This window comes from Procambarus clarkii, chromosome 10, assembly GCF_040958095.1.
Source record: "Procambarus clarkii isolate CNS0578487 chromosome 10, FALCON_Pclarkii_2.0, whole genome shotgun sequence".
NCBI classification, from domain to species: Eukaryota; Metazoa; Arthropoda; class Malacostraca; order Decapoda; family Cambaridae; genus Procambarus; species Procambarus clarkii.
The window spans coordinates 48,091,181-48,103,680 of record NC_091159.1 but is presented as its reverse complement, the minus strand read 5'-3'; the positions used below and the strand labels follow the sequence as shown (position 1 = coordinate 48,103,680).

Sequence of the window (12,500 nt, the reverse complement as noted above, 5' to 3'; positions counted from 1 at the left end):
GAGACACAGATGTATCATAGAGATGTTAGAAAGTTTTCCTTTAGCATGCGGGAAATGAGTAAATGAAATGACCTAAAGGAGCAGATTGTAGAGGCTAACTCCATTCACAATTTTAAAACCAGGTATGATAAGAAATTCGATCAAGAGTCATTGCATTAGCCAGTCGCTAGAAAAGCGGGGTCCAAGAGCTCGAGCTTGACCCTACGAGCACAAACATGCGAGTACACACACACACGCCAGACGCAGCCTACCTCCTGGTCTCATATTCCATTATCGTGACGAAGGTCAGGTTAGGTCGTCACTGGAGCCAGCGGTCTGAAAGCAACTCCAGCAGCGCCCTGACACCCGAGGATCCCATGAGGACCAGTACACCGCCCCCCTGGTACAGTACACCGCCCCTCTGGTACAGTACACCACCCCCCCCTGGTACAATACACCGCCCCCCTGGTACAGTACATCCTCACATGGTGGGGGGGGGGGGGCTTTTGAGCCACCTAGACGTACATACACCGGCGAGAGTACACTTACGCAAGTACACCTAGACAAGTACCTCGCTCAGTTATGCAAATGAATTACATTAATGTGAGAAGAGTGAGGGAGCGGCGCCCCCTCCTCCTGCTTGGCCGGCCGCCTCACCGCCGTGTTCCTCGCGATAATTACACCTTTGCTAGTTCCACCTGCCGGCTCTCGTGGCTAATTACCCGGAGCGTTTGGCCGTGAACGAGTGACCAATTAGCCTCCAGGACACCAGGTAACTTTCCTATCACCTTCCCTTCCCACTCTCCCTCTCCCTCTCTCCCTCTCTCCCTCTCTCCCTCTCTCTCTCCCTCTCTCTCTCCCTCTCTCCCTCTCTCTCTCCCACTCTCCCTCTCTCCCTCTCTCTCTCTCTCTCTCCCTCTCTCCCTCTCTCCCTCTCTCCCTCTCCCTCTCTCCCTCTCTCTCTCCCTCTCTCTCTCCCTCTCTCCCTCTCTCTCTCTCTCTCTCTCTCTACTCTCGTATTAAGTACAAGTACTGTCGTCAAATTAAAATTTTTCAAATTACTCCAATTGAAGGACACAGTCCCGTGTGTACTCTCTCGGGGACACTTGTATGTGTCTCGGTGTCCCGGGAGACACAGGGACATGGCAGTGTAGCAGACAACAGGACAGTGTAGCAGACAACAGAACAGTGTAGCAGACAACAGGACAGTGTAGCAGACAACAGGACAGTGTAGCAGACAACAGAACAGTGTAGCAGACAACAGGACAGTGTAGCAGACAACAGGACAGTGTAGCAGACAACAGGACAGTGTAGCAGACAACTGAACAGTGTAGCAGACAACAGGACAGTGTAGCAGACAACAGGACAGTGTAGCAGACAACAGGACAGTGTAGCAGACAACAGGACAGTGTAGCAGACAACAGGACAGTGTAGCAGACAACAGGACAGTGTAGCAGACAACAGGACAGTGTAGCAGACAACAGAACAGTGTAGCAGACAACAGAACAGTGTAGCAGACAACAGGACAGTGTAGCAGACAACAGGACAGTGTAGCAGACAACAGGACAGTGTAGCAGACAACAGGACAGTGTAGCAGACAAGACAGTGTAGACAAGGCAGACAAACGGGTGTTCCCCCCAAGCCAGCTGACCTGGTCAGTGTTTGCTGACCTCAAACATGACCATCCTTGTCACGTGCGGCCTTGTTAATGTCTGGTAACAGCCCAACTGTCGCAAGACCTTCCTTGTCACGTGGTGCCTTGTTAATGTCTGGTAACAGCCCAACTGTCGCAAGACCTTCCGCGGGTGATCGTTTCCCGACTCGGCTCTTGGTAGTGTATCTGTAGGAGCCTCGCAGGGGGTCACAACAGGCTGGTCGAACACGAACCTCCATCAACCCTTGAGCTTTAGTATGTTATGTCAATTCATGTCATCTCTAATATAGACAAAAATGGCCCCTAAGAGTAAGGGGGCCCGCAGGAGTTCCTGCATCAATATACATCTTTACACTATTGATGATCTATTCATCACGCATTGATGAGGATAGTGTGTAGGGAAGATGAGGCGTGCGTCACCCCTCCCCCCTCATCCCCCTCCATCTATATACATTTTCACTGAAGGTGAAGCAAATGTAATATAATGAAGATATGTGTAGGAAGCAGGAGGCCAGATACATGGTATCATTTGGGAGAGGAAATTCTTCAGGAGTCAGAGAGAGAGAAAGACCTGGGGGTTGATAGGGGTGGCCAACATAAGAACGGCCTCTAGAAACTTGAGTAAGGAATCATCCAGAACTTTCTATGCCACGTATGTCAGACCAATCCTGGAGTATGCAGCTCCAGCATGGAGTCCATATCTCGTCACGCATAAGACTAAATTGGAGAAGTTTCAGAGGTTTGCCACCAGACTAGTACCCGAGCTGAGGGGTATGAACTATGGGGAGAGACTACGGGAATTAAACCTCACGTTGCCGCAACACAGAAGAGTTAGAGGGGACATGATCACTACATGCAAGATTCTGAAAGGAATTGATCGGTAAACAAAGACAGTTTATTTAACAAGAGGGGCACACGCATTAGGGGACACGGCTGGAAATTGAGTGCCCAAATGAGCCATAGAGACATTAGAATTTTTTTTAGTGTCAGTGTAGTTGACAAATGAAATACATTAGGCAGTGATGTGGTGGAGGCTGACTCCATACACAGTTTCAAATGTAGGTATGATAGAGCCCAATAGGCTCAGGAACCTGTACACCAGTTGATTGACGGTTATGAGGAGGGACCAAAGAATCAAAGCTCAACCCCCTCAAGCACAACTAGGTGAGTACACACACACACACACACACGGCCGGAGGAAGGGAATTATGAAGGGAAAGCGCCAAGCCACTACGACTATATAGCACTTGGAAGGGGTCAGAATAAGGATTTGGAATGGTACTGGGGGGGTGGGGGGTAAAGGAACGGTGCCTAACCCCTTAAACAGTCGGGGGATTGAACGCCGACCTGCATGAAGCGAGACCGTCGCTCTACGTCCACTCCAAGTGATTGGGCCACGCGGCCGGAGTGAAGGAATACCTTTCAAACCCAAACCCTCAGGGATCGAACGTCGACCCTGCAAAAAAAGAGAAGCGGATATAGTGAAACTCAGCACTGAACACCCCCCCCCCCACCACTACACCTGTGTGAATAGTGAGAGTAACGAAGGGCCAAGATGGCGGATAATGAAGATAATTATGAGGTGTGAGGACTAGGCGCTGGGAGAGGACGGAAGGGAAGGAATGGTGCCCAGCCTCCTCTTAGACTATTGGGGGATCGAACGCCGACCTGCAAGAAGTGAGGCCGTCGCTGCATCGACCAATCTCTTATTCATTCCATTCTGTCTCTCATTCCTCTCCGTCTCACCCAACCACTTGGGCTGGACGGTAGAGCGACGGTCTCGCTTCATGCAGATCGGCGTTCAATCCCCGACCGTCCAAGTGGTTGGGGCACCATTCCTGCCTCCCGTCCCATCCCAAATCCTTATCCTGACCCCTTCCCAGTGCTATATAGTCGTAATGGCTTGGCGCTTTCCCTTGATAATTCCTTCCTTCCTTCCTCTCTGTCTCATTTAGTTCCGTCTGTCTCATTCCTTTTCCTTCTCTTTGGTTTGTTATCTTCTTCCTCATCGGGTGATTCTCTCAGCGTTCTCAGTTTATCGTTAACTGTCTTCATTCTGCGCGCGATGACTCGTCGCCGTGTTTCAAATTTCTTAATAATTTCCTCGTTAACCTCGATGGTTCGTTGAATATCTTCGTTAATTCTCAAGTCGTTGGCAATCACCTTCGCCTGTCGTTCAGCGATCTTCCTTTGTCTCTCGATGACTTTCTGTTAATCTTTGATCATTTTCCGTTCGCGTTCAATAATCTCCCGTTCAGCCTCCAGGATCCTGGCATCTTCGTTCTGGATCTTCCGCTCTATCTCCGACATTTACCCAACTTTATCCATCTTCGGAGCTTTATCCAGCGTTTAATGGCCCTCTGTGTTATCACTGTGGCCTCCTTACGCCTACTTTTAGGGTCAATATCCATGGTGGGAAGGTATTTAGTGAGGTAAGATAACAGACCAACTCATCCTGCTGTTTAGATAGTATCTATTGTGACGTTCGTCAGTAGTCACGAATTCCCACACCCGCAGCGGCCGCAGGGAGCACGGATAACGACCGCAGCAGTCGTCGCACGCTCACGCACGGTCGCACGACCCACAGCTGGCTCCAGCAGATGGCACAGCAGCCGTCAAAGGATGACAGCTTCGTGTCGTCCTTTGCTGATGATATAAAAATCAGCATGAAAATTACCTCTGCTGAAGACATTGATAAACTACAAACAGATATTAACAAAGTTTTCGACTGGGCAACAGAAAATAACACGATGTTTAACGGTGATAAATTCCAGGTACTCAGGTACGGTAAAAATGAGGATCTGAAACATAATACAGGGTACAAAACACAGTCGAATATGCCCATAGTAGGAAAACAGCATGTAAAGGATTTGGGAATAATGATGTCCGACGACCTAACGTTTAAGGAGCATAACCAAGCAAATATTGCGTCAGCCAGAAAAATGATAGGATGGATTACGAGAACCTTCAAGTCCAGAGATCCCATCACAATGGTTGTACTCTTCAAGTCACTTGTGTTGTCCCGTCTTGAGTACTCAGTACTCACTTTCCCCTTCAGAGCAGGAGAGATTGCTGAAATAGAGGGAATACAGAGAACATATACGGCACGCATAGACGAGATAAAGCACCTAAATTATTGGGATCGTCTCAAAGCTCTCCAAATGTACTCACTAGAAAGGAGACGAGAGATATACCAAATAATATACATATGGAAAATACTGGAGGGCCAGGTCCCAAATCTACACAGTAAAATAACAACGTACTGGAGTGAACGATATGGAAGAAAATGCAGAATAGAACCAGTGAAGAGCAGAGGTGCCATAGGCACAATCAGAGAACACTGTATAAACATCAGAGGTCCGCGGTTGTTCAACACCCTCCCAGCGAGCATAAGAAATATTGCCGGAACAACCGTGGACATCTTCAAGAGGAAACTAGATTGTTTCCTCCAAGGAGTGCCGGACCAACCGGGCTGTGGTGGGTGTGTGGGCCTGCGGGCCGCTCCAAGCAACAGCCTGGTGGACCAAACTCTCACAAGTCAAGCCTGGCCTCGGGCCGGGCTTGGGGAGTAGAACAACTCCCAGAACCCCATCAACCAGGTATATGTGGGCCTGCGGGCCGCTCCAAGCAACAGCCTGGTGGACCAAACTCTCACAAGTCAAGCCTGGCCTCGGGCCGGGCTTGGGGAGTAGAACAACTCCCAGAACCCCATCAAGCAGGTATCAACCGTCGAAGCCTCGACACACACACACATCCACTGAAGCCTCAGAAGCGACAGGAGCCACCAACAGGGCGAAGTCTTCTTCTTCTGGAAAACTTTCATTTTTAGAAAGATAACAAAAGATAAGTTATCCCAATCACACAGGAAACTCTGCCACTGTTATGTGCTACTTGAACCGCTCTAAATTAATTTCCGTTGTGAAGAACATCAGCTTAAAAGTTCACTTTAGAAGATTCAAACGAACAAAAACAAAGTTTCACGCTGTAAAATACATCCATGCTGTATTTTACTTTGTGTAAAATACACAAAGTAATAATCAAGAGAGGGAGAGAGAAGCTGTATATTACATCCAACTACCGATAAAATTCGCGTAAGTTCAGTAAGCGAATAATTAGTAAAAAACCCGTCACAAAACGCCGAGCGAAAAAAAATTATGATTGCAGATTATCGCATCAAATAACATAAAAAATCTCTGTGTTGAGTGTGACAAAAACTCTATTGACCATTGATTATAGACGGGTTGGTACACTGTGATTATAGACGGGTTGGTACACTGTGATTATAGACGGGTTGGTACACTGTGATTATAGACGGGTTGGTACACTGTGATTATAGACGGGTTGGTACACTGTGATTATAGACGGGTTGGTACACTGTGATTATAGACGGGTTGGTACACTGTGATTATAGACGGGTTGGTACACTGTGATTATAGACGGGTTGGTACACTGTGATTATAGACGGGTTGGTACACTGTGATTATAGACGGGTTGGTACACTGTGATTATAGACGGGTTGGTACACTGTGATTATAGACGGGTTGGTACACTGTGATTATAGACGGGTTGGTACACTGTGATTATAGACGGGTTGGTACACTGTGATTATAGACGGGTTGATACACTGTGATTATAGACGGGTCGGTACACAGCGTCGACCTACAGACGCTTCAAGCATGCATGTCCGGGGTTCGATACCCCGTGGTCCGAGTGGGTGGGGCCCGGTCCTTCATGGCTGGCTGTGGTCTCGACCATTGTTAAGTCACGTTATCTTCCAGTAGGTAACGCCGGGAACTGTCTTGCGTTACTTGATGTTATCTTAATATATAATTGCACTCGGAAGCAGTGATTGTGTGTGTGTGTGTGTGTGTGTGTGTGTGTGTGTGTGTGTGTGTGTGTGTGTGTGTGTGTGTGTGTGTGTACTCACCTATATGTACTCACCTATATGTGCTTGCAGGATCGAGCATTGACTCTTGGATCCCGCCTTTCTAGCTATCGGTTGTTTACAGCAATGACACACGTGTGTGTGTGTGTGTGTGTGTGTGTACTCACCTATTTGTGCTTGCGGGGGTTGAGCTTTGGCTCTTTGGTCCCGCCTCTCAACCGTCAATCAACTGGTGTACAGATTCCTGAGCCTATCGGGCTCTATCATATCTACACTTGAAACTGTGTATGGAGTCAGCCTCCACCACATCACTTCCTAGTGCATTCCATTTACTAACTACTCTGACACTGAAAAAGTTCTTTCTAATGTCTCTGTGGCTCATTTGGGTACTCAGCTTCCACCTGTGTCCCCTTGTTCGCGTCCCTCCAGTGTTGAATAGTTCATCCTTGTTTACCCGGTCGATTCCCCTGAGGATTTTGTAGGTTGTGATCATGTCCTCCCTTACTCTTCTGTCTTCCAGTGTCGTAAGGTGCATTTCCCGCAGCCTTTCCTCATAACTCATGCCTCTTAGTTCTGGGACTAGTCTAGTAGCATACCTTTGGACTTTTTCCAGCTTCGTCTTGTGCTTGACAAGGTACGGGCTCCATGCTGGGGCCGCATACTCCAGGATTGGTCTTACATATGTGGTGTACAAGATTCTGAATGATTCCTTACACAGGTTCCTGAACGCCGTTCTGATGTTAGCCAGCCTCGCATATGCCGCAGACGTTATTCTCTTTATGTGGGCTTCAGGAGACAGGTTTGGTGTGATATCAACTCCTAGATCTTTCTCTCTGTCTGTTTCATTAAGTACTTCATCTCCTATTCTGTATCCTGTGTCTGGCTTCCTGTTTCCACTGCCTAGTTTCATTACTTTGCATTTACTCGGGTTGAACTTCAACAGCCATTTGTTGGACCATTCACTCAGTCTATCTAGGTCATCTTGTAGCCTCCTACTATCATCCTCTGTTTCAATCCTCCTCATAATTTTTGCATCGTCGGCAAACATTGAGAGGAACGAATCTATACCCTCTGGGAGATCATTTACATATACCAGAAACAGTATAGGTCCAAGGACTGACCCCTGCGGGACTCCACTTGTAACGTCTCGCCAATCTGAGACCTCACCCCTCACACAGACTCGCTGTCTTCTGTTGCTTAGGTACTCCTGTATCCACCGGAGTAACTTCCCTCTCACTCCAGCCTGCATCTCCAACTTTCGCACTAGCCTCTTGTGTGGCCTGTTTCAAAGGCTTTCTGACAATCCAAAAATATGCAGTCTGCCCACCCTTCTCTTTCTTGTGTGTGTGTGTGTGTGTGTGTGTGTGTGTGTGTGTGTGTGTGTGTGTGTGTGTGTGTGTGTGTGTGTGTGTGTGTGTGTGTGTGTGTGTCTGTGTGTGTGTGTGTGTGCCTTCGCAAGCATTTCGGCGGTAACGCACTCGGCCAGGCGTCAATTCAGACAAAAATGGCTCGCTTAATTCTGCATCAAACAATCTGCTTGATCAGTGGTAATGGGAGGAAGATCTGGACAATTATCGTGGTTCAGGCGTTTACAAGCTCTGCGGGTGGCCCCACGGGAGACACCTGTCTCTCAGCCTCTCTCTCTCTCTCTCTCTCTCTCTCTCTCTCTCTCTCTCTCTCTCTCTCAATCTCTTTCTTCTTAAGACTTCCTCTGTTCTCCAAGTTACATCACCAACGTTCCTGTCCCTCGCCCCTTCCTGTCTTCGGAGTAGTCCCCCTCCACTCCTCCCCTTCCCGTTCCTTTCCTGTATCTACCCCTCACACTTTCCATCTCTCAGACTGTTCTTGAGGCCTTGCAGCCCCTCCGAGACGCCACAGCGATGCCACAATCAATCAGGCATCTTTCCGCCCCCCCCTCTCTCTCTCTCTCTCTCCCTCTCCCTCTCTCTCCCTCTCTCTCTCCATCATGTGCCGTCTCCCTCTTCCCTCCTAAGGCACTCCCCCCCTCTCTCCCTCCCTCCCTCTCTCCCTCCCTCCCTCACTCTCTCTCTGGGATAAAATCAACAAATAGGAGAATCAAAACAGCCTTCTGGAGAGAATATAAACGAGACATGAAGATCATTGGTATTGGGGGTCGTTCGGGGGAAAGGGGGGTGAGGAAGAGGGTGAGGGAGAGTAGGCAACCGTCAGGCGGTAGAGACGGTGGAGGGGGGAGATAGAGTGACAGATAAGGACAGGTAGATAACCTGAGGGTGGAACAGGTGAACCACAGGTACAACACCTGTGGTGCCTGTGTTTTATTGTTAAGGAATTACTCTTATGTATATTACTTTTTTTTTGTAATTAGATGTCTTTAGGTCGAGCTTCAGTTCTTGAGCCCCGCCTCTGCTCTCTACTTGACACCATGACAGAAGGAGAATGATGTGCTTTCTTAAATATTTTTTTTTTTTAAGAATATAGTTTATGTCCCTTGGTCAGCACCAGCAAAGTATCAACACCAGTGACTATAAACGACAATAACAGCTGGACAATCTATTGTTAACACTATGGACAATTAAACCCACATTTAAGGCTTCATAGGAGTTGTGGCTGGTCGCAATAGGAGTCAATCCTACTTAAGGAGGGGCAAGAGGGAGGAGTCGAACCCCTACCATCCTTATAACACAAGAAATACACCCACAAGTCACCACGACAAGTTGGCCAGTCCTAACAGCACAAGTCTGCCCCCCTCGAACCTCAGTCAGGTATTCATCCTCTTACAGATATAGATCACGTATATACAAGCCGAAACGAAACCAACAAAAGAATTAAACAAAACACGTCTGATTAAACGTTGCTAAAACTGGCCAACACTGAAGTCTGGGCGGCACTGTCTGTCTGGAAGTCTGGGCGGCACTGTCTGTCTGGAAGTCTGGGTGACACTGTCTGTCTGGAAGTCTGGGCGACACTGTCTGTCTGGAAGTCTGGGCGACACTGTCTGTCTGGAAGTCTGGGCGACACTGTCTGTCTGGAAGTCTGGGCGACACTGTCTGTCTGGAAGTCTGGGCGACACTGTCTGTCTGGAAGTCTGGGCGACACTGTCTGTCTGGAAGTCTGGGCGACACTGTCTGTCTGGAAGTCTGGGCGACACTGTCTGTCTGGAAGTCTGGGCGACACTGTCTGTCTGGAAGTCTGGGCGGCACTGTCTGTCTGGAAGTCTGGGCGACACTGTCTGTCTGGAAGTCTGGGCGGCACTGTCTGTCTGGAAGTCTGGGTGACACTGTCTGTCTGGAAGTCTGGGCGACACTGTCTGTCTGGAAGTCTGGGCGACACTGGCAGCAACTCATGTATACAGAAGAATACTTCTGTATTCAAAACATGGAAATGAATCAACAGGACTACCTGAAAGACTTCAGCACTTACAAGTGTTGAAGCCAGTTTAGTTTACTAATGAATAATTAAAAGTTTTCGTAATTGGATGAACTCTTTCACTGGGGTAAAGCCAACCTCCCTCTCCCCCCCTCCCTAAAAAAAAAGGAATTCAAATACATGTAATCAACAGATTTATGAGTCTGCGGCCCAGTCACCTCCTCACCCCTCACCCCAAGTCACTGCTCATTTCCTCACACGGAGACATTTAACAGGGAATAACTATCAAACAGCTTCTGGTCGACAGTTCCTGCTGATGAGGTATGCGCCCCAACACACACACACACACACTTCACAACACACTTCACAACACACTTCACAACACACTCACCAACTGAAGTCAGTTGAAGTCTTGGCTTCAGCCTTCCTGGCTGGCTCGCATCTGTAACCTGCTCCCCAGCCTCATTGACTTCCACTAGCTCGTCCTCCCTAGTCACGGCCGGCAGGGGACACGGCTGGCAGGGGACACGGCTGGCAGCTAGGGACATGGCCGGCAGGGGACACGGCTGGCAGGGGCCACGGCCGGCAGGGGACACGGCTGGCAGGGGCCACGGCTGGCAGCTAGGGACATGGCCGGCAGGGGACACGGCTGGCAGGGGACACGGCTGGCAGGGGGACATGGCCGGCAGGGGACACGGCTGGCAGGGGACATGGCCGGCAGGGGACACGGCTGGCAGGGTGAGGATACACCCTGGCCAGGTCCCAACACCACCACACACACAGGTGTGGAAGAGTCCACTCTGGTCCATAGCGTCCCGCCACAGACTCGATATACCCGGTCCACACACACACCATGAAGTATACGCTCAGGCTCCGACACCGCCGGCGTCTCCGACATGTACAGACGAACTGACAGGCGAGCAGACACAGACTGACAGACACAGACAACCTCTTAAGTCCGTTGGTCTCCTCCCCGCTCACCTGTGAGAGGGAGACACCTGTCAAGAATCAAACAATTACAGACAGAAATCCCAATAGCGTGATGCATCAAATGAACAAAGCCACAGAGATGATTAAGGCAGCGTCTGAGATCCTCTTGGACGAAGGTTCGAACCCTCGTCACGGCCCTTGTGGATTTGTTCATAACACTTAATCTAATACTATCTACTATCTACTATCTACTATCTACTACTAATATTAGTACTTATACTGGAGACACACAGAGGTAATACTTTTATCTCCACAAAAACACTTTTACGCTAGTGTGAGAGAACGCTTGCGCGCGCGCACGCTGGAGACTGAGGAAGGCAGTCAGACATAAGAACAAAGGCAACTGCAGAAGGCATATTGGCCCATACTAGGCAGCTCCTATCTATAACCACCCAATCCCACTCATATACATGTCCAACCCACGCTTGAAACAATGGAGGGACCCCACCTCCACCACGTTACGCGGCAATTGGTTCCACAAATCAACGACCCTGTTACCGAATCAGACGATAAAGTAGATAAAGATAAAGGTAGATAAAGTAGTTGGAAGAAGGCTAGTGTAACAGCGATATACAAGACGTGCAGGCGGACCGTTGCATTAGGAAGTAATGTGGTGGAGGCTGACTCCATACACAGTTTCAAGTGTAGATATGATAGAGCCCAATAGGCTCAGGAACCTGTACACCTGTTGATTGACGGTTGAGAGGCGAGACCAAAGAGCCAGAGCTCAACCCCCGCAAGCACAACTAGGTGAGTACAACTAGGTGAGTACTAACATGATCCTACTCTACCAACGATGCTTCGGTACCTGATCAATGTTGTCAACAGCTTCGGATGTTGATACCTGATCAACCAGGCTGTGACTCATACGTTAGGCTGCGAGCAGCCGCGTCCAACAGCCTGGTTGATCAGTCCAGCAACCAGGGGCCAGATTCACGAAAGCACTTACGCCAGCACTTACGAACCTCCACATCTTTTCTCAATCTTTGGCGGCTTTGTTTACAATTATTAAACAGTTAATGAGCTCCGAAGCACCAGGAGGCTGTTTATAACAATAACAACAGTTGATTGGGCAAATTTTCATTCTTGTAAACTGTTTAATAAATGTAACCAAAGTCGTCAAAGATTGTGGAAAGATGTCCACGTTCGTAAGTACTTTCGTAACTGCTTCGTGAATCTGGCCCCAGGAGGCCTGGTTGACGACCGGGCCGCGGGGACGCTAAGCCCCGGAAGCACCTCAAGGTAACCTCAAGGTAGGTCGGTGAAGGAGACTTCTACCAGTTGTAGTTTCGTCTGGCCTCCCTCGACCCTGGGTGCAGGGAGCATCAATACAGAGAAGGGCCAAGACTGGCCACCCTCGACCCTGGGTGCAGGGAGCATCACTACAGAGAAGGGCCAAGACTGGCCTCCCTCGACCCTGGGTGCAGGGAGCATCACTACAGAGAAGGGCCAAGACTGGCCTCCCTCGACCCTGGGTGCAGGGAGCATCACTACAGAGAAGGGCCAAGACTGGCCTCCCTCGACCCTGGGTGCAGGGAGCATCACTACAGAGAAGGGCCAAGACTGGCCTCCCTCGACCCTGGGTGCAGGGAGCATCAATACAGAGAAGGGCCAAGACTGGCCTCCCTCGACCCTGGGTGCAGG

The 12,500-nt window shown here is 49.3% G+C and overlaps 1 long non-coding RNA gene across 1 annotated transcript in view; it reads right to left on the bottom strand.

Annotated features, from left to right (window-relative positions):
* The window catches only part of LOC138363168 (uncharacterized), a 37,442-nt gene that overhangs the window by 14,863 nt on the left and 10,079 nt on the right, over positions 1-12,500 (bottom strand). Inside the window, exon 2 of the long non-coding RNA XR_011228034.1 lies at positions 10,258-10,847. This is a non-coding gene — a long non-coding RNA (uncharacterized lncRNA). The remainder of the gene's footprint in view (positions 1-10,257; positions 10,848-12,500) is intronic.